This window comes from Bos grunniens, chromosome 22, assembly GCF_055505025.1.
Source record: "Bos grunniens cultivar Pamir isolate PY7600 chromosome 22, Bosgru_T2T1.0, whole genome shotgun sequence".
NCBI lineage: Eukaryota > Metazoa > Chordata > Mammalia > Artiodactyla > Bovidae > Bos > Bos grunniens.
The window spans coordinates 6,706,092-6,728,695 of NC_141186.1; the positions used below are offsets into that span (position 1 = coordinate 6,706,092).

Sequence of the window (22,604 nt, forward strand, 5' to 3'; positions counted from 1 at the left end):
TGCCATCGACAACGCAAGGAACTTACCTGGGAATCCTTGAGATGGGCGGAGTCTTGAATCAAGTCTTTGCTTTACACTAAAACCCTGAACACACACATCAAATCACACTGAAGAGAATACTGGCTAAAGCCCGGGGGCAAAAGTGTGTGGGCAGCCTAGTGCCCACCAGGATGAAGAGAGATGGAAAGCTAGCCTGTGGAGACCAGGGAAGCAATTAGGATCAGAAGCAGGCCCCTAGGCTCAGGTTTTCTGCCCCTAAATATCCAACTGAATCCGCCTGGAGAAGGCAAGGCACCCCACTCCAGAATTCTTGCCTGGGAAATCCCATGGGCAGAGGAACCTGGCGGGCTACAGTCCATGGGGTCACATGAGTCAGACACAACTTAGCAACTAAACAACACAAATCCAGTGAAATCACACCCTAAACTCCACTGTCCCTGGATCAAAGCACCCTTTACTTTTCCCTACAGGCTACATGGCAGAGAGGAAAGAGGTGTGATCTGGCAGGAAGATGGCTGGTTCGACCTGTGGTTTTCAAACATTTGCTACATCGGCATAACCTGCAAGTTTGTTAAAAACACAAGCTCCTGGGCCCCTCCCACAGATTCGGGAGGTCTGGGTGGAACCAGAGAATTCCAGCAAGTTCCCAGGTGATGTTGATGCCGCAGGCGGGACCACGCTTTGAGAGCTACTGGTCCTCACTCTGTGACCTTGGCCACGGCACTCATCCACTCAGAACCCTGAGTCCTGCATCTGCAAAGCCAGAAAGCTGGCTTGTTCTCTTCTGAACTGCTGTTCCACCATCGCTGTGCCTCAAGGTCCGAGTGGGTATAAAACAAGAACTTCCCAGCGTCCACATCACTTTTCCAAATGCAGACAGTGAATTGGATCCCATGCTCATATTACACTATATCAGCGGTTTAATTAATTGGCAACAAAGCCAACAAGATAGAACTTAAAACAAGAGCCAGTGTTTGCTCTTTTCTTGGAGGTGCTGTGGCAATACAATTTGGCAAGGTTCTCAGATGTGGTCAGCTGGACCACATTCTGTGATATGGATAAAGCACTGTGGATACGTTTACTCATTCTATGGTTAAAGAAAAGAGAATTTACATAAACTCAGCTAAATTTTAAAGAATTTGGCTTTGGTTCCAAAACTAAGTCTTATTTCTAAGAATTCACTCATTTCTTTAAAAATACATATATATATATATTTTTTTTTTAATGAGTACCAAACTTGCTAGGCACTATATGCTAAATGCTAAAAATACATAGGAGGGGACTTCCCCAGTGGTCCAGTGGTTAAGAATCTGCCTGCCAACGTGGGGGACACAGGTTCGATCCCTGGGCCCAGAAGATCTCACGTGCTGTGGGGCAACTAAGCCCCCGTGTGCCCCAACTACTGAAGCCCACACGCTTAGAACCCAGGCTCTGCAACAAGGGAAGCCACCACGAGAAGAGGCCCAGGGGCAGCAACGAAGACGACCCAGCGCAGCCAGAAATAAATAAAAGCAAATAAAATGAAAAAAAAATTTTTTAATGTAATCCATAGGAGGTGGGGGACAAGGTCTCTGATTTGATGGGGGTACGGAAAATGTGCCAAGAAACAATAAGGTATTTACAAAAATGAACACACAGCTTTAGCTGCGCTGAGAGTCTCGTGTTAAGAAAGTAGAATGTGACCTAGCTAGAGATTTCCCAACACAAAATGTCCATGAACTGGTGAATGGATAAACAAATTGTGTGATAGAGCCACACCACGGAATACTATCTAGCAATGAAAAGAACACAACATTGACATGTGCTATATGGGTGAACCTCAGAAATAACATGCTAAGTGAAAGAAACCAGATGCAAGAAGATTACATGTTGTATGATTTCATGTATACGAAGTGTCCAGAGAAGGGAAATTTATAGAGACAAAAGCAGAGGAAGAACTCCTCTGGTGGTCCAGTGTTTAGGGATCCATGTTTCCACTGCAGGGGGCACAGGTTCATCCCTGGTTGGAAAACTAAGACCCCACATGCTAAAAATAAACCAAGAAGCAAGCAAGCAGACAACTGACTGTTTGGAGCTGAGGATGAGAACAGTGTATTAACTATACACTGTACACTGTATATTAACTATACACTGGCTAGAAGGAATTATTTTGGTGATAGGAATGTTCTCAAACTGGATTTTGATGATAGTTGCACACTATAAATTAGCTAAATATTATTGAATTGTATGCTTGCAATGGGTAAATTTTATACTGTTCAAATTATACTTTAATAAAAGTGTTTTTAAAAACTTCAGCAATCCTGGCAATATCCTAGACCAGGGTAGAGGTGTCAGAATTACTGCCAGGGTACAATTGACAAGACCTGATAATGGACTGGGAATTTCATTTGTGGGCTGTTACACTTCAGAAGCCTTTACAACTTCCAGGAGGTGTTGATTGGCAATTGGATGAATGGATCTGGAGTCCAGATAGGATCTGAGCCGGGGATTAAAGATGAATAATCTGACAATAAGTAGCCAAGAGAGCTAAAGGCACAACTGAGACTGCACAGAAAGAGAAGACAGGGAAGAGAAGGCCCAGCATCAAGACATGAGGAACTCTTAACATTAAACAGGAAAAAGAGATGAAGAGAACAAGATGGAGAGACGGGAGGAAAACCAGAACCCCAGAAAGAGAACATTCATGAAGGCAGGAGTGATCAGCTGTGCCAAGTGCTAACAAGATGTCAGTAAGATAAGAACTGAAACATGTCTTCTCTGTGACCATACACAGATCTGTTTGTATATTTCAAGACTCAAGGATTCCCATGACCCTGACTTTACCATAAAGCAAATCAGTTCATGTTGGTATGCAAGGCCAAGGGAGACAGGAAAAGAACTTCTCTTTTCCTCCAAACATGTATTGTCTAAGTCCACCAGCTGCTTCCCAACACTCATGTTCCATTTTTACTGGGATCAGTGGAAAGACAGATCTCTGGGTTGAAACCAAGGGTTACAACCTCAGCTCTGGCTCAATTAGCTTGTGGTCTAAAACCAGATGTAGCGGTGACAGTTGACTATCTATCCTACCTATAAAATAATCATTTTCTCTCTCAAATCAAGAGAACTCCAATTGTTATCTGAGCTGATACACAATGCCAGAATACATTTCCCAATCTTCCTTTAAGCTAGATGTGGCCATCTAAGTTCTAGCTCATGAAGAATAGTGACAGATTGGACTCCTTCCCCTCCTCTACTTGCTTTGTTGGAAGGTAGACACAGTGGCTGGAATTCCAACACTCTTTTTGAACTTTGAGGACATGGCCACACCCTAGGGATGGTGAAGGAGAAAGTTAAAAGGAACACGAGCCTCTGAAATCTGTGGAACCCCCACACCAACCCTGAAATAATTAAGCAAAAAAAATCATGTATGTACAATGGAATATTATTCAGCCATAAAAAAGAATAAAATAATGCCATTTGCAGCAACATGATCAAACTAAGAGCAGTAAATCAGACAGAGAAAGACAAATCACATGATATCACTTCTACTGTGGGATCTCAAAAAAGATACAAATGAACTTATTTACAAAACAGAAACAGAACTACAGACACAGAAAACAAATTTAAGGTTACCAGAGGGAAAAGGTGGAGGGGAAAGGATAAATTAGGAACTGGGGATTAACAGATACACACTACCATAGATAAAATATAATCGACAAGGACCTACTGTATAATAGCACAGGGAACTGTATTCAATATTTTGCAATAACTCATATGGGAAAGAATGAAAAATAATAGATACAGATGTATGTATAACTTAATCACTTTGCTGTACACCTGAAACTAACACAGCATTGTAAATCAACTACACTTCAGTAAGATAGATAAATAAAGACTAAACAAGAAGGAGCTTAAGGTTAACAAAAACAAAAACACCCGCCTACCCTCTGAGGTAGGTACCATTACTACCCCTTACTAACCACAGGAAACAGAGAGGGTCTCTCCCTCAACCAGTCACACAGCCCATCAGCAGAGATGATGTGAGCCCAGGCAGTATTCCCCTAACCCCTGCACCACCCTGCCTGTCTCAGAAAGCTACCAGCACACTACACCCCCCACCTCAGGACAGGGTGCCTCAGCCTTCCAGCACCTTCTAAGCAGAGGTGTGGGCTAGGAGGGACACGCTGCTCAGGAAGTGTTGACCATTCAGACTTCACGTCAAAGGTGGGATGTCCGGCTTCCCTGGTGGTCCACTGGTTATGAATGTACCTTGTAATGCAGGGGACACGGGTTCGATTCCCGGTCTGGGAATATCCCCACATGCCATGGAGCAACTAAGCCCATGAGCTACAATGACTGGAGCCCGAGCACCAACAGCCCACGCTCCACAGCCAGAGAAGCCACTGCAACGAAAAGCCTGAGCACCGCACCTGGAGCGTAGCCCCCTGTTGCTGCAACTAGAGAAAGCCCACGCGCAGCAACAGAGGCCAGTGCAGTCAAAGATGGGAGGTCTACTCAAACCAGGGAGCTGCCTGGGGTCAAGTTCTCCTCACAGGATTATGCAGGCAGCTAACACCTGGGAGATGGGAAGGAGAGAAGATGAAAGTGGTAAAGTCTAAATGGGATGGTCCAAAGAATTCTCACCAGGCTGATCGGTGTCACCCGGGAGAGATCACGCCTCCTGCTTCTTCCAGCCGCCGTGGGCAGCCACCCCGCCCACTCTCTCCCTGGGTCCTCCACACCTGCTGTGATCCTGCTTACACCCAGCTTACCTTCCCCAGCATGAGATCCCAAGGCTCCCAGCCCTGCAGGAAACCAGCAGGAGCATCGTAGTCGCCTGCAGATCTCAGGGCCGGGGAAGGACAGGACCAGCCTGGCAACTAGTCTCAGGCACTCATGCAAAAAGAGGCTCACGTGACCAACGGGCAGATCAGATCCAGCTGCCGCCAAGGGCCCTTGAAAAACACACATTCCCAAAGGGAAATCGCACGCTGGCTAGCTCTACCTGGCATGTCATTAAACTAACGTGAAAGGGTCCAACATACCCAAACACGATTAAAGTCTCAGCTGCTTCTCCAACACATGCTCCAAGGCCTCCCAGCAACATAAGCCACCATGAGCACAACATCAAGGCCACAATAAAGCCTCGAGGTCACCAGGTCCTCCTGGGAGTTGTGAGCCCAGTACGCTCTCTGGGGACACAGTCCCAAGCAGGGGACACAGAGGCCCAAGTGTCCACACATGCCCACTCTCCACACGCGCTCTCTCAGGGAGCCTGAGTCAGTATCATTTCCCACCTGGTCTGACCTTATCAAGATCTGCGCCTGGGGAAGTCACCGGTATTCATGGGACCTCCCCGATTTTCTGGGGAAGAGGCAGTGTCGGTGCCAACAGCCAGTCAACATGAATGCTCAGTCGTGTCCGACTCCTTGTGACCCCATGGACTATAACCCACCCGACTCCTCTGTCCGTGGGATTCTCCAGGCAAGAATACGGTGAGTGGGTTGCTGTTTCCTTCTCCAGGGGATCTTCCAAACCCAGGAATCAAACCCACGTCTCCTGCATTACAGGCAGTTTTTTTAACTCGCTGAGCCATCAGAGTGAGTGGACAGAATTCCCAGTTTGAAGTTTTTCTTTAAAGAATTTTTCTAGCGGCCACTACCAACATGTCTACAGTGGCCAAAAATCAAACATACATGGACAAAGGAACCAGGTTAGAAAAGTTTTTATCTCGCAGGGCTTTTCTAAGAATTAAGTTATTTTCTGTAAAATGCTGAGAACAGTGTCTGACACATAGCTAGCAACATATATATTACATATAGAAATTACATATACATACAATTATTTCTCAAATAATACATTAAGGCAATACTTAGCAATTACCTTAAAAAAGTGTGGTCTTATTTTTTTCATTTTACAATTAAGGAAAGAGCTTTTATTGTTTTTGTTGTCAGAAACAGCCGGTTACGGAATTTAATTTACTCTGTTCTATTTGCTAACAGCTCTGTGACGTAGATATTATTTCTATTCTACCTAAAAAGAAGCATTCCCAGGTGGCACAGTGGTAAAGAATCTGCCTGCCAATACAGGAGACATCAGAGACTCGGGTTCGATCTCTGGGAAGGGAAGATCCTCAGGGAAGGAAATGGCAACCCACTCCAGTATTCTTACACGGACAATCCTGTGATCTCGTACTGGATACACACAAGTCACGTGACGACAGCAAACCCGGCCGTGTCAGAGCACACGGCATCCCATAAAGAGCACCCATCCCACAGCCTCCTGGCTGCTCATCTCAATAGTGAGATTAAGGCCTAATGAGAGGGGAGCATGGAGACTGCTGCTGCTGCTGTTGTGTCTCTTCAGTCATGTCCGACTCTGTGCGACCCCAGAGACGGCAGCCCACCAGGCTCCCCCGTCCCTGGGATTCTCCAGGCAACAACACTGGAGTGGGTTGCCATTTCCTTCTCCAATGCATGAAAGTGAAAAGTGAAAGTGAAGTTGCTCAGTCGTGTCTGACTCTTCGAGACCCCATGGACTGCAGCCCACCAGGCTCCTCCGTCCATGGGATTTTCCAGGCAAGAGTGCTGGAGTGGGGTGCCATTGCCTTCTCCGATGGAGACTAGTAAACATCAACCAAATCCCAAACATCAATGATATTTTCTGAATCTACTTTGAAATCACCACTACACCATCTCCAAGATAAACACCTGCCGGGAGCCGGCGTGAGAAGCTCCGCCCATGGCAAAGGTCATGAGGAAGGCGGCTTGGCATACGCAAAGGCGGGATCGAGCCTCAGGAGTCCCCCTGGAAATTCTCGAGTATCTACCCTCAAAACCAGAGTCTGCCTACTTTCTGCTTTGTGCTCTCACCTACACCTCTGACTTCACGGGGGGCTGTCCCCCACTACCTCTCTGAAAAAAAGAGTTAACTTACAGCTCCAGTTAATAAAGTTCCTGGGTGTGATAGTGTTTCAACCTACAAACTCCTTTGGAAGTCCTCTAGCCTGCCTGAATAGGTTTTTCCGGCCACATGTGATTGCTCAGAGCCTCCCAACTGTGAGAGGCATGAGATGTTCTAAACTGTCTAAATACAGATTCCTTTGAGCAGTTAAAAGATTGATTAGAAATTGTATTGGTTTTTCACTTGTTGGGCCAATGTTTGCTGCTAAGTCTCCATATCCCTTACCTGCTGTGTCCCTGGCAGTGTATTGATTAATATGATTGGTGTAAGTAGTAGCTTTAATGTTTGTAACCTTGGACCCTTGAGTTAATTCTTTTTCTTGTTATAGCCCACCACACCTTTGCCCTGTAGGAATTCAACTTTATCTAATGCTTTTGGAGGGTGGCACCTGACTAATCACCTTTAGAGAAAAATACGTTTTCTGAAGAAAGGGTCTTAAAATGTTAACAGGCCTCTGGGCCAGAAGATGATGCAAATCACCTAAACTTTTGCATATGATAAGTTTGCAGGAAGAAAGCCTGGCTTACTGCATGACTCTACCCCTTCCCCCATTATCCTCTATGCATAACTTAAGGTATAAAAACTACTTTGGAAAATAAAGTGTGGGCCTTGTTCACCGAAACTTGGTCTCACCATGTCGTTCTTTATCTCACCTTCTGGCTGAATTATTCAGCCTCTTTTCTCCACTGAATTTCCTCACTGAGCTATCCTTATTTAACCACTCTTTATATCCTTAATTAACATTTAATTAAGCAATTGTTTCCTGATCCTCGCCGACACCGACCCTGCTTCGAATTCCCTGGATCCACCGGGGCTGGACCCCGGCAAACACCGAAGCCTTCTCAGCAAGACAGCCTAGGCTTCCTTGCCAAGAAACTGCCACTTGATTTCCTGTTCTGACCCCTCCCATCCCCCAAAGAGGGGGAAACAAGACGTGTATTCTCCACCTACTGGTCCAGCCTGAATTTTGACCACCAGTGGCCACTGTTCAACCTTATTTATCTCCTCTCCTGTGGAGACAGCATGAGTTTGGGGGTGGCCCTGCTAAGCTGTGTGAGATTTCACAAACACACAGAAGATGGATGGAAGGACCAAGGTCAGGCAGCAGCACGCCAGCTCCTTCTCTCACCCCGTCCATTACCTGCCACTTCAGTGTGCCCAGCAAGAGCAAACGAAACAGTCCACTTCACGAAAAGCCAATCTCTGTTCACTGCATTCTTCGAGCTTTTTATACCCTCCCTCAACCACCTCTTAAACTGTTTTTCATTAAAGATATATGACCCACCTGCTCCTACCACTCCCAACCAGAACGAATCTCTTTTATCAACCTCCTACCCCCACCCCGCAGCAGACCGATGGGGCTGAAAAAGTGGGAAATCGTTTGGCTTCCTATTAACTGTTACTATTATTATTACCATCATCACCATCATCAGGTTCCATGACTGTCTCTAACACCTAACCTGGAAACTCCTTCAGGGCCACATCACTTGATGGGAGAATCCCTCTGGGCTCAGCACAGAATCTCATATATTGAGGACTCTAATACATGTCCCCTGTTGGGCCAGGGTGACGGTCAGTAAACAAGAAAGTGTCCCTTCATTATCATTCCCTGTCCTCATTTATCTATTGTCACCACCATCACAACCATAATATAAAACTCTCTAACATCAGTACCATTCTCCATCATCAGGGACATTTTTAGGTCTATGAATATGCCTAAGATGCCACACGAGGATCGGAAAGTTATCATTGACTCTGCCTCTTCCCCAGTGTACTTATCCCTGATTAAAGACCAGCCAGTCAGCAGAATAATCAATCCCCAACCATTGAAGACCTAGTTCATCCGGGGACCACCCTGAGCCCCTAGTCCCCCGACTACGAGCAGATCAGATTCGAGTTTCAGGAATAAGAGCGGCTGCACCTGATGACGACGATCGTGGTGTCAGGCCATCATCCATGGCTAATGGAGAACTCCCTCACGTCAAACTTGATTCTGAAGACCATCACTCATTGAAGACAGCTTGCCTGCCAAACCCACTTGTGTAGAAGATTTTATGTTGAGAGAATGCTCATAGCTGTGGGAAGCTAAACATTTCCCCAACCCTCTGGAGAAGCAGGGAAACTGCCCAGCCTGCTTCTGAATTACTGATGTCATAATTTATTGAAAGGTCTCTGCTAGGTCATAGGTCACACCCCCTATGCAATGCCAGGTACCTACTCCAGGGTCTCTCCCTGCGGGGAGCGGGGGCAAGCAACATGGAGACAGTGGTCCCCGAGAATCTACCTTTCAAGGATCTTACAGCCCCGAACCTGACCAGCACTCAGCATCAACACACTCGTCTGGTGACCTCATTTCATCATCTCCTAAAGTAGGTGGGGTACTCTTCACTCTATTTTACCAATATGAAACCTAAGGCTGGTAAATTTCCCCAATTTCCAGCTAGTTGATAGAGGGACCAGGACCAGGACCAGCTATTAGAACTTTTGGTCCACTGCTTGTTTCATTCAGTCATGAGGTTGCCCCAACTCATGTTTACATTCACTGCCAGGCATTCTTCTAGATGCTGGGGACAGAGAAGTGAACAAAACAGATAACTCCTGCCTCACGGAGCTGACATTTCAGTGGGAGGAGAGAAATTACAGACCTATAATATGTAAAAATACAGTGTCAGAAAGTGAAAACCAGGCTGCCATTTGGCGCAGTCGAATTTCCCCAGGTCAGGGAAGGTCTGTTTATATGGAGGACTTGAGCGGAGACCAGAAGGAAACGGGAGGTGTGTGTCAGCTGAAGGGAAAACTGTGTTCCAGGCAGGAAGTACGACATCGGAGGCGGGAGCAGGCTGGGCACGCTGGAAAAAAGCAGGAGAAACGCAGACATGACAGGAGCAGGTGAGTGAGGGGGCCAGAAGCCACAGGGCCTTGCAGGCTGTGCTAAGGACCCCAGATTTTACTCCCAGGAAGACGGGAGGCCTCCAGAGGGAACTGACACTAGAGGGTCACTCCAGAACAATGCTTAAGCGGGTGACTGGAGAAGCTGGGAGGTCCATTAGGAGCTAACTGCCAAAGTCCAGGCAGAGATGTACCCCAACGGACCACATGTAACATGTATACATAAGCCACGTAGAATTTTCCGGCACAACTTAAAAAACAACCCTTTCTCCTCTACCTGCGTCCTGATAACTTGTTCATCTATTAGCTGACTCAGAGACAGGGTGTCCAGCCTGGGATATGGGTGCCAGGCATTTCCACTGTGTCAGCGGCCTACTTGTACTGGCCATGGTCCACAGTGAGGCTGAGGTTAAGGAAAGGACCGGCATTGACTTTGGTTTCTATTATTTTAAGATGTTTGCTTGACTCTCCACAGTCTGTGATTCTCTGGATTGCAGCCATCAGTTCTCTGATTCGATACTCTGTTCCCATAGGCCAGGATGTATTTTAAGAACCAGAAGATATTGATCTCAAGTAGGTGACAGAAGTACTGGGGACAAAGAAACGGAAGCGAGGATGGGCAGCAGCTCCCCTCGGGCACTGCACACAGCTTGGCTCTCACCTAACTCGCGATCTGTAACCGACAAGAAACTGGGGGTCACCTCTTCAACTGTGTCAAGAGCCATCCAATAACACTGACTTTAGGTCGCTGGAAAAAAGTCTCAGCATAGAATGAGGTCTCTTAATGTAACCTTGGGACGTCCCTGGTGGTCCATTGGCTAAGACTCTGCACTCCCAATGCAGGGTTCAACCCCTGGTCAAGGAACTAGATCCCACATGCCTCACCAAAGATCCTGTGTGCTGCAACTGAGACCCAGCACAGCCAAATAAATGAGTAAAAAAAAAACCTAAGCATACAACTGTATGGCTGTGAGCATAACTGACGCCATCTTGGGCCCAGGCAGCTCTTCCTGCCCTCCTGCTGACCCCACCCAGGACTGTACTGAGCGATAAATCCCATGTCTGTCGTTAGGGCCTTTGTGGTCAAGAGGTATATTTTAATAATCACTAGGACCAGGTGGCCTCCATGCTCTGTTAGTCCCCAAACAATGATAAGAGACCTTGGTTGACATATTCCTGGCGCCCATGCAAACAGTTACCCTTCATAAACTCGATTCAGGAAGGCATGTGCTGTTTCTGAGCATCTACCCCACCCCCAAGTTATCTAAAACCGTCCTAACATTCCCTTGGAGGTACAGAGTGCTTCTAGCATTCTAGGAATGCTTCTAGATCGCTGTCTGTGGGGTCTCCACCCCACTCTGTAAGTTCCCCGTAATAACCTGGTCCCTGGATTATACAGAGCTGCCTGCCTCGTTTCTCCACCTGCAGACACCTCCTCAGTTCAGTGGGCTCTCTTCATACCCTCCACCCTCCAACAATAACATCAGGACTCTTAGTGACACTGGGCTTCCCTGGTGGTTCAGACGGAAAAGAACCTGCCTGCAATGCAGGCGACATGAGTTGGACCTGGGTCAGGAAGATCCCCTGGAGAAGGGCATGGCACCCCACTCCAGTATTCTTGCCTAGAGAATCCCATGGACCGAGGAGCCGGGAGGGCTACAGTCCATGGGGTTGCAAAGAGCCGGACACGACTGAGTGAGAATGCTTCCGCTTCTTAGTGATGTTAATTTTCCTCTCTATAGGCTGACCTAAGGAACCCTTGTTCGAGGCCAGTGAAGACAGTAACCTGAGGCTCACATGGCCTCCTCCAGCAGCAGGGCCTGGCCTCCAACGGCCTCTCACGGCTTCCTTTCCACACCCACTCTCCTTCATACTAACGGCCTACATCCTCTTAACACCATGACCTCCCGTTCCTAACCAGTGTTCTCCACCAAAGGAAATGCGCTGGCATTCAGCCAGAACACCTCTCAATTTGGTTTCTGGTCTTGTGCTCTGTTTGTGAAGCTGTTTTTGAGGCACCTGGAAATTAGTCCTGGGGAAAAGAACATACATAATGGAAAATAAAAGATTCCATTAACTTGATGACTCTTGTGGCTGATGAAAGCTATGCCTGGTGCCGCTCAAGGTTAAAAAAAAAAGGGGTGGGGGAGCGGGGACGGGGGAATGGCTTACTAAATAGCCTCCTCTCAGCAAATTATTTCATTAGCAAAAAAACACAAATTGCATTCCTACAGTGACTGACTGACTCAGCAGAGACTCTGGTGCCCGGCAATTTCCGGTCCAACAAGCACTGCGATTCCACAGACCCTCAGTGTCCCCATCAGCTCTTGTTCCCCAGCTGTTCTCTACATCCCAAGTGAGACACAGGCTACTCGTGGACCTCACATCCATCTCCCTGAACTGCCGCTACTCCGAGCAGCAGCCTTGAAACCAACCACGTAACATCCACTCAAACAAGAAGAAAATCTGATAAGTTAGAGGCACTGAAAAGCAAAGCCTGAGCAAAGCAAGTGATCGCTGCCCTGGAGAGATGAGGACCACCGGTAGCATCCTCGTCCTCTGGCCTTTCAACACAGGGACATGGGCTTCCGGCAGGGACAAGGCAACTACAGAATTCAGAGGGAGGCCAGGACTCCAGAGATGCGCCCCATTCTGCTGTTTTTGGCAAACACAGTGGCCCAGATCAGAGGCAGTACTGTTGAAATACAGCTTGGTCTTCCACTGCAAAATGTCACTTCCTTCAACAGCAAGCCTAAGTCTCCCAAGACTTACCAATATTTATAGCATGCTTCAATTGCCTTCTACTTCAATTTAATCCACTTCATGAATTAAAGGGCCTCTCTTTCCTTTCTCCCAATCATTCTGTAAGCCAGCAGGCTCTCATTTCAAACACAGACCAGAATAAAATGTTCTCCTTAATCAAAGAACATGGTTTCAAGGTCTGCCACACTTGGGCTATTACTTTGATTTTGGTATCACAATGGCACGGCCTTTCAGGACACCAAAGGAAGGTTCCTATTAAATGCAGCATGGAGCCTGGCCAGCACCCCACTGCCCCTGCCCCTTACAGCCTTTAGAGCTATACAGACACTCACGGCTGACCTCAGGTCCAATGGCAGAGGCCCTAGAAAAGGAGTGGCAAACTGCTTCTGGGAAGGTCCCCAAAGTAAGTATTTTAAGCTCAGTGGGCCACAGGGTCTCTGCCTTGACTACTTAGTTCGCTGAGTACCTGTAGACGAATGTAAATTGATGCAGCCACTCAGGAGAACAGTATTGATGGTCCTTAAAAAAACAAAAATAGAGTTACCATGCTGCTGCTGCTAAGTCGCTTCAGTCGTGTCCGACTCTGTGTGACCCCATAGACAGCAGCCCACCAGGCTCCCCCGTCCCTGGGATTCTCCAGGCAAGAACACTGGAGTGGGTTGCCATTTCCTTCTTCAATGCATGAAAGTGAAAAGTGAAAGTGAAGTTGCTCAGTCGTGTCCGACTCTTCGCAACCCCATGGACTGCAGCCTACCAGGCTCCTCCGCCAATGGGACTTTCCAGGCAAGAGTACTGGAGTGGGGTGCCATTGCCTTCTCTGAGAGTTACCATCTGATCCAGCAATCCCATGCCTGGGCATATGTCTGGAGAAAACCATACCTTGAAAAGATACATGCACCCAAATGTTCGCTGCAGCACTATTTACAACAGCCGAGACCCGGATGCAACCTAAATGTCCATCGACAGAGGAATGGATAAAGAAAATGTGGTGCACATATATATAATGGAATATTACTCAGCCATAAAAAAGAATGAAATAATGTCATTTGCAGCAACATGGATGGAATAGAAATGATCATACTAAGTGAATTAAATTAGAGAAATACAAATATCATAGTATCACTTACAGGTGGAATCTACAACCAATACAAATGAACTAATTTACGGAACAGAAAACAGACTCACAGACATGGAAACCAGACTTGTGGTTGCCAAGAGGGAGGGGAAGCAGGGGAGGGTTGGATTGGGAATTTGGAATCAGCAGATGCAAACCAATATGTCCAGGATGGATAAAGAGCAAGGTCCTACTGTAGAGCACAGGAACTATATTCAATATCCTGTGGTAAACCAGGATGGAATATGAAAAGGAATATAGGTCCAAAGAGATGTGTGTATATATAAACAGCTCAATCACTTTGCTGTACACCAGAAACTAACACTTATAAATCAACTATGCTTCAATAAAAAGTGAGTAAAAAAATAGTGACAACTGATGTATATACTACAATCCAACCACAATTTTGTTACCACCACATGGACAGAGATATCCTAGACTCTGCTTTTAATTTACAACAAAGCAGATCAGGGAGCATAAACAAAAGCCAGGAGTCCTCTGTAAACCAAGGCAGACAGCAGAAATGGTCACATGAGTGGTACTAATTTATAAACACAAACAGAAAAGCAAAATCAAACTGTTCAACATTTCTATGCACGTATTAATTTAGGCTATCTTAGATCACAAGCTTAGAAGACTGACTAGACAGGAACTTCCTCAGCATTCCAGGAAGACTCTGCTTTCCAAAGCAGGGGTTCAGGTTCAATCCCTGGTTGGGGAACGAAGATTCCACATGCCGCAGAGTGTGGACAAAATCTTTTTAAAGAACTAAAGCATGGGCTCCAGGGTGCATGGGCTCAGTAGTCGCAGCTCCCCACCTTTAGAGCACAGGTTCAACAGTCATGGTGCACAGGCTGAGCTGCTCCATAGCATGTGGGGTCTTCCCAACAAGGGACCGAAGTCATGTCTCCTGGATTCTTTACCACTGAGCCACCAGGGAAGCCCCCAGTACAGTTCTGTGAACACAGCATTTAATAAATAGTTGTTGAATGAGAACAGGGTAAAAATTATCACGAATGAGACTTGCCCTGCTCTGCCGTTATTGTCTCCACACCCTCTGCCCTCCCAGCTCTTGTCTTTGCAGCGTCCCCTCAGCACAGAGGGACCTTGAGGGCGTTATGCTAAGTGAACTAGGTCTGGGAAAGAGAAATCTGTACGATGTCACTTCTGTGTGGAACCTAAAAAAAAGCAAACTTACAGAAAGAGAGAGTAGACTGGTGGTCACCAAGGCTGAAGGGATGGAAGATGGGAATGCTGGTCAAACCCCCCAGGTACATGTTTATACCTCAAACACAAACTTCCAATTGTAAGATGAGTAAGTTCTGAGGATCTAATGTACAACATGGCAACTACAGTTAACAATACTATATCACATACTTGAAAGTTGCTAAGGAAGTAAATCTTAACTGCTCTTACCACACATAGTAATTATATGAAGTGATGGATGTATTGACTAACCTTATTCTGGCAATGATTTTGCAATATATTCATGTATCAAATCATCACTTCTTATACCTTAAAGTTATACATTGACATACAGGTATGTCAATTACATCTCATAAAGCTAGGTGAAAATCTCTTCAACATGGATCCAGCACTGTCTCCAGTAAGTCAATAATTAATGCACAGTAAGTTTTTATGTACTCTGTGTGTGTGTGTGTGTGTGCGTGCGTGCGCATGAGTGCACTTAGAAGCTCAATCATGTCTGATTCTTTGTGGCCCCATGGACTATAGCCCACAAGGCTCCCCCGTCCGTGGAATTTTCCAGGCAAGAATACTGGAATGGGTTGCCATGTTCTTCTCCAGGGGATCTTCCCAACCCAGGGATCAAACCTGTGTCTCCTGTGTCTCCTGCATTGGCAGGTGGGTTCTTTACTACTAGCACCAACTGGGAAGCCCATTTACTCTGACATGGTTCAAATTCTATCAAAAAGTCTACAACCCACATTGATAGATACTAAATTTTTCTCAGAGGGCCTCCATCCTAGAACACCAGAGAATTAGTCAAAATGCAAAAAGCAGTGTACAGATTTTATACAACTTCTTACCCACATATTTCCTCAATGGTAGAGCAGCCATAAAATGTTCCTTCCCGGTTTTTCTTTCTGGTTGGGTGGATCTGGCAAGTTTTAGAGAGTGGCCATTCCCCTGCCTCTAAAATCAGGGGTCAGATGTGCCAGGATTCTTAGACATTATGATGCCTTTGTTCTCGTGACCCTACACCTTCTTCAGACACCAGCCTCCCTCAAAACCGACTCAAAGTCAATTTTTTACCACCATGGCCCAAAATGATCATTCCCCAGAATCCACCGCTCACCATGGATTATGTTAATCCATGCAATAAAAATGCAAATGTTTGTTCCACTCAATACTCTTAAAAGACTGAAGTGGATATTTTCACAATCACCTTTCCCCCCAACATAAAAGCTCTACAAATCTGTGATTAATTACTTCTCAGGCACCTGTTAATCTCCCTTCCTCTTTCCAATTAACTAAACCAAAATCAGTGGGTTTTCATATTCATGCTGAAGAACCCAACTGCGTTGATTCATCGACCTGTCCCTTCCCTGAAAATGACCACTTATCTCTCCTTCTGTATCTTTAACTCTTCAGCTTAATACTTTTTAAATTCTTTTTCATATTCTTTTCCATTATGACTTATCACAGGATACCAAATATAGTTCCCTGTGCTATCCAGTAGGCCCTTGCTGTTCATCCATTCTCTATATACCAGCTTGCATCTGGTAATCCCAAACTCTCAACCCACCCCTCTCTCACCTTCCCTCCCCCTTGGCACCCACCAGTCTATTTGTCTGTGAGTCTAAGAAGCAGATTCTTTAAATGTGTGATTACAGTTTAAAGGATTCCAATTAAGCCTGTAAGGTGCTAAAAGTCCTAAGAAATGTAATGTTACATTTAGAAGTAAAGTGAACGGTAATAAAGAAGTGAAACAATTTTTAACATAAAAGTTACTAGTTAATAAATAAAATGATCTCCACAAATTGATCTTGGGTTTACTAGATGTAAAATTTTACAATTTTAATAAACTGAATAATCATTGAAAAAGATAAATTCCAATTGACTGTCAGTGTTTCTTTCCAAGTATAAAAGACATCCTCTGTTACTAAAAACACACTGTCAATTCACTTAGCCATTATGTTATGATTTTAAACCTTCTTTCTGGGTTTTTTTAAAAATAGTAATAATGACAATGTAAAAAGACACCAAGACAAGTCTCCTGGAAAATTACACGAGCCCTCTTAAGAGGCACATGCTGGAGATGTCCTTGATCTAAAATCCTTGTCAGGACCTCCCTGGTGGTCCAGTGGCTAAGACGCCATGCTCCCAATGCAGGGGACCTGGGTTCAATCCCAGGTCAGGGAACTAGATCTCGCATGCTGCAACCAAGATGGAAGATCCCACACACTGCAACTAACCTGGCACAGCCAAATACATTTTTTCAATGTTTGGAATTAAAAATAACCTCAGAAAGGAAAAAGGTTAATGAGATGGTAAGGTGGTCATTATTGGCAGCCCTGCCAACTAAACAGAAAACAACAAGGAGCAAGGCAGCCATTCTGGTCTCAAGGCCTCCGGCTGGGTGGCCGAACCTGTAAGGATGGAGATGAGTCAGCGGATGGAGCAGATCAGTTAAGAAACGGCAACAGGGGCGAGCACACTCTGTTCTGTAAGGCCAGGGGAGAGGCAGACTTACTACTGCTAGATCACCTGATTCTTCAGAAAGTTTTGAATAGTTACGCTTTATATATCCAGATTTTTGAGTGAAAGCATTTGACTTTTAAATCGTGGCAACTGAACGTCTAAAAATATCTGCACGAGCAAGACAAAACATAGAGACCGCCTCCACACCAGGAGCCTGCTCGTGACTCCTGGTCCCCAGGGCAAAGTCCACAGCGTGAAACTCTCAGAGCCCTGCTCCCACCTGCCCGTCAGCCCCCACCAGTGCCAAAGGAGGCCAAACGCCCCACACTGCTGAGATCACTCCACTCCCTGAGTCTGCACCTCGGCTCCCACCGCACCGTCCATTCGGAACACCCTGCCCCGCCCACCTGACAGACCCACCTCTGTCCTGAGTTCTGCGCTGGCCCTCTGACTCTTCCACAGACTAGTAAATAACACCTTACTATCCATTTAAGTCTGACACATCAAACACACTCAGCACAGCGCCTGGCAGAGAAGAAGACCAAACTGAAACACAGACGGCTCCATCAGCGCTCCTTCACTGCAAATAACATGCCAATCTGAACTTCCTTGAGCGAAACAGGGGTGACTGACTGATGGGTTCAAGACATCTCACAGAAGACGAGGGAGGTGGCCAGGCCTCAGAAGGCCCCAGGAGCCAAGAACCGGAAACCCAGCCAACAGAAAGGATGCGGTCTCTCTCTGATTCTAATGTCTGCTTCTCCAGAGATAAACATAACTGTTACAGCTCCCAGGGTGGCACCTTGTAGAATTCCACCAAGAAGCCACCTTGGTCTCCTGTCTCTCCAACTTAAAATTTCCAAGAGAGGGGAATAAACAAGGGTCCATGGGAGACAGTCCTCAAAGCAGGAGGAATGGCTTCCAGAATGTGTCTCCAGTGGGGATTCCTATCCTGGGCTGGAAAACAAGGCTGGAGATACAGGCAAGGCAGGACTGCCCCCCAGACGAAGCCACACAGAAAGTCTCATCAAACACGCTTTTTTGTTGGTGGTGGTGGTGGTTTCTTTTTTGTCAATTAAAATCCAGTTGATTTACAATATTTCAGGTGAACAGCAAGGTGATTCAGTTATATTTGTGTGTATCTATATATACACATATATGTGTTCTTTTTCAGATTCTCTTCCATTTTAGGTTATTACAAGGTATTGAATACAGTTCCCCCTATGTTATATAGTCAGAGAAGGAAATGGCAACCCACTCCTGTATTCTTGCCTAGAGAATCCTGTGGACAGAGGAGCCTGGTGGGCTGCTGTCCATAGGGTCGCAAAGAGTCGGACACGACTGAAGCGGCTTGGTATGCATCATGCATTGGAGAAGGAAATGGCAACCCGCTCCAGTCTTCTTGCCTGGAGAATCCCAGGGACGGGGGAGCCTGGTGAGCTGCCGTCTGTGGGGTCACATAGAGTCGGACACGACTGAAGCGACTTAGCAGCAGCAGCAGCAGCATGTTATATAATCGGTCCTTGTGTTTGTAATCCATTTTATATACAGTAGTGTGATGTGTTGATCCCACATTCCCAATTTATTCTTCCATCCCCCAACACATTAACACAATATCCACTGCTTTATTCCAAAGAGAAGTCCACATTCCTGTACCTCCCAGAGCAGCAGAATGATGACCATAAGCTCCTAACCACTGGTCATCCTCAGTGGAAACTCACTTCAGAGATGTAAATGTAACAGGCTTTTTTTTATTTTGCTCATTTGTTTAGGTTTTTTGGTCATGTCATGTGGCTTGTGGGGCCTTGGTTCTCCGACTAGGAACTGAACCCAGTCCTTAGCAGTGAAAGCGCAGAGTTCTAACCATGGGACTACCAGGGAACGTTCAGGTAGAGTTTTTATAACAGAAGGAGGAAAAGGTAGAACTATGGAGAAAGCAAACAGATCAGTGGTTGCCAACAGTTTGGGAGGAAAAGGGGAGAAAGCAATGGATGGAGCACAGGGCATTTCAGGTAGCGAAGGCGTTCTGTGCACCATAACAGTGGATACAACAGGCATTTGTCAAAACCCAAGGAACATGCAACACAAACAAGGTAGCTTGGTGTGTGCAAATTAAGAAAGAAAATCATTCAGGATGTCAGGGGATTTCAGGAAAGAAGCCAGACCGTGACAAGAGAATCTAACTATACTACAAATGAATCAAACAGCCTCACTGAAGGGAGTGGGAAGAGGCGCTCTACCTAAGTAACTTTGGAAACGAGTGACATCTGTAAGACTAAAGACAAAGGAAACACACCTGAGCACTGTATTCTGCTTGATAAAGTTGTTTCCCATAGAGCTATTCGTTAACAATTCTGATACCGCTGTACATGTACAATGGAATTGAATAATTAAGTACAAGAATGTCAGAAGGTAAAATCCAAGTTTCTCACTGTTAAACTAGGGATTTACAGATAAACAAGAGGATGAGTCTAGAGTGATCCATATGGTGATTATAGAGTTGGAGATATCAGTAATGTTAAACCAGGGTCAAACTCATGTACAGATACAGATGGTTACACACAGAAATATATATGTATACACACACACACACATATACAGCTTAGCACACACAAATAATTTTTTCTTCTGTCAGCTGAGAAGTCCTAAAAGAAATGACAGCCCTTTAGCAACAAGCACACCTAGCACCTGGATCTTGGTTTCTAACGCCATGAATTCTCCAATAAAACCGGGCTCCTCGGAGAAACGGCTGATTCTAGGATGGGAGCAGGAAATACACAAGAGGAGCTTGGAGGGTCTTGTAGTGCCAGAAAGGAAGGAAATGCTCCAAAACAAACAGAAAAGTCCCCAGGATGGGGGGTGCTTTAAGATGACAAAGAAGCCAACCGAAAGAGGTCAACATCGGAACCATTTTAGCAGCAAAATAAAGTAATACTGGACCATAACCCAAAGCTAAAAGTAAAAACCCAGGATTCCACACTGATATGAATACATGATTAAATGGAGATCAGATAAATCACCCATGCAAAATAATTTTAAATTTTTTATGTAGATACACTTCCCTTGAGGAAGCAGAGCGTAACTCTCTACTTAAGTGTAGGCTGCACACGGTGACTTCTTCTAAAGAGCACAGGATGAGAGGGTGGAAAGAGAGAAGGTTTACAGCAGAGAAAACTGACAGTCACTACTTCCTAGCCTGGCAATCAAAGTTAACAGCAACAGTCACAAATCACGTTCATACATGGACCCCCTTGATATGATGGGATGAAAATGGCTCTTCACCTCTGTGCTCTTCCTCTCAAAACCCACCACCCCAGTCTAACCACGAGGAAAACATCAAACAAATTCCAGCATGGGACATTGTACAATGTATCTGACGGCACTCTTCAAACTTGTCAAAGTCACCAAAAACCAAGTTGACGAAACTGTCACAATCAAGACAAGACTAGTAAATGAAACGTGGTCTCTAGAATGGGATTCTGGAGCAGAAAAAGGACAGGAAGTTAAAAAAAAAAAAAAAAACTAAAGAAATCTGAACTAACTATATACTTTAGTTAATAATGGGGTGTCGACGGGACTTTCCTGGTGCCAGCGATTAGGACTCCATGCATCTACTGCAGGGAACAAGGGTTCAACCCTTGGTCGGGGAACTAAGATGTCACATGCTACATGGCAGAGCCAAAAAATAAATATATAAATAAGGTATCAATACTGGTTCACTAGTTGTAACAAATGTACCACATTAAATAAGATGCTAACTATAGAGAAATTGTGGGGGTGGCGTGGGGAGTATACAGGAACTCTCTGTGCCAGCTGCATTTCTGTCAACCCAAAAGTGCTCTTTAAAAATTCCATTAATTGTTTAAAAGTGGGAGGAAAGGGAAGAAAGGCAGACGAGGACCTGGGCTATCAGCGTTCGGAGTGTTACAGTGACCTAGTCCCCAGTCCAGCTGGCTTCACGTGTAGCTCCGTCTTGCTGGGGTGGAATGCTTTTTTCTGTGCGACTGAGTGTTTTTTGTTTTGTTTAATTTTTGGCCTTGCCATCTGGAGTAGGTAATGGCAGCCCACTCTAGAATTCTTGCCTGGAAAATCCCACGGTTGAGGAGCCTGGCGAGCTACAGTCCATGGGGTCTCAAAGAGTTGGACATGCCTGAGCACACACATGCTATGCCGTGTGGTTTGAGGGATCACAGGTCCCCCACCAAGGATCGAACCCATGTCCTCGGCAGTGACAGCACTGAGTCCTAACTACTGGACTGCCAGGGAGTTCCTTTGAGGTGGAATTCTTCATCTCACAAACGCACCCATATCTGGCCAAAACTCCTTACCTTGAAGATACAGCTACCAGGCATCAGCAGCAAGAACTTCTACGAGCACAGAACAGAAGCTATTTTTAGCGACACCAGGAATTTCCAGAAAAATCTCAAGCAGTTAATGTGAGGGGTTCACAGGGTATAAAAATCACTTGGAACTTTAAAGGAGCAAGTGTGAGATGAAGGAAACCCTCATGTGAACACTTCCCAGAGAAAGAACAAGGGGCAAAGTCCACAAAGGACTGAATAGGCATTTTGCGTTTATCTGAACTGCTTTCCTTGGGTAATCACTCTCCTTCTATTGGAGAATCCTTGCAGGCAAGCAGCCAAATCCCACAAAAAAACTAAGCTATCCAGTCTGGAAAGGGAGCAGGAGGCCACCAGTTTTGCTTAATTAACATTGTCTCTGGCTAATAGCTAGCTGTCCCTGGCTGTCCCTTCAGAAGTCCTCTTTCTAGCCAACAGCACTGTGTAACCTGTTATGAATCAGAGTGCAAGTGTCACTTTGAAAGGCAGTAAACAAATAAACATGGCCATTAAAATGAGGGGAGACCGGAAGATTGTGAGGAGGAAAGGCATGAGGCCATCAAATACTATATATTTTTCTTTTGTATTTTTGAAAGCCAAAAATATTCTCTATCACACAAATTCATGTAAAATAACACTTTTAAGAAAAAAAAAACTTGAAAGTGTGAAATATACTGGTCCTTTATGGCTTTAACTCTGGAGTTGCCAATGCGGCAGGAGTGTTAGAGACCTCCAGGATGGAGTGAGCCCTGGTACGCGCACAGCCCCGGCAGGCACGCGTCCATCAGCATGGGCTCAGTAGCAGGGAGGGCGAGTGCATTCGAAACTTCCTGAAGACAGCAACGCCAAGCTCTAGAGCATTATGGCTCTCTCAGGTAAAATCCTGGATA

At 45.6% G+C, this 22,604-nt stretch overlaps 1 protein-coding gene and 1 long non-coding RNA gene across 8 annotated transcripts in view; one reads left to right on the forward strand and one right to left on the reverse strand.

Moving 5' to 3' along the window:
* The window catches only part of OSBPL10 (oxysterol binding protein like 10), a 343,446-nt gene that overhangs the window by 246,018 nt on the left and 74,824 nt on the right, over window positions 1-22,604 (reverse strand). For 2 of the 7 annotated variants that reach the window (XM_086365655.1, XM_086365651.1), the window contains exon 1: window positions 8,867-9,078. The exons of 4 other annotated variants lie outside the window; for them this stretch is intronic. The gene's annotated coding sequence lies outside the window, so the exon portion shown is untranslated. Of the gene's footprint in view, window positions 1-8,086; window positions 8,225-8,866; window positions 9,079-22,604 lie in introns of those variants that run through there. One more of the 7 variants, XM_086365652.1, reaches the window with a different exon arrangement.
* On the forward strand, window positions 8,803-10,790 carry LOC147347962 (uncharacterized). Its single transcript, XR_015150863.1, has 3 exons — window positions 8,803-9,314; window positions 9,754-9,834; window positions 10,368-10,790. It is a non-coding gene; the product is annotated as an uncharacterized LOC147347962 (long non-coding RNA).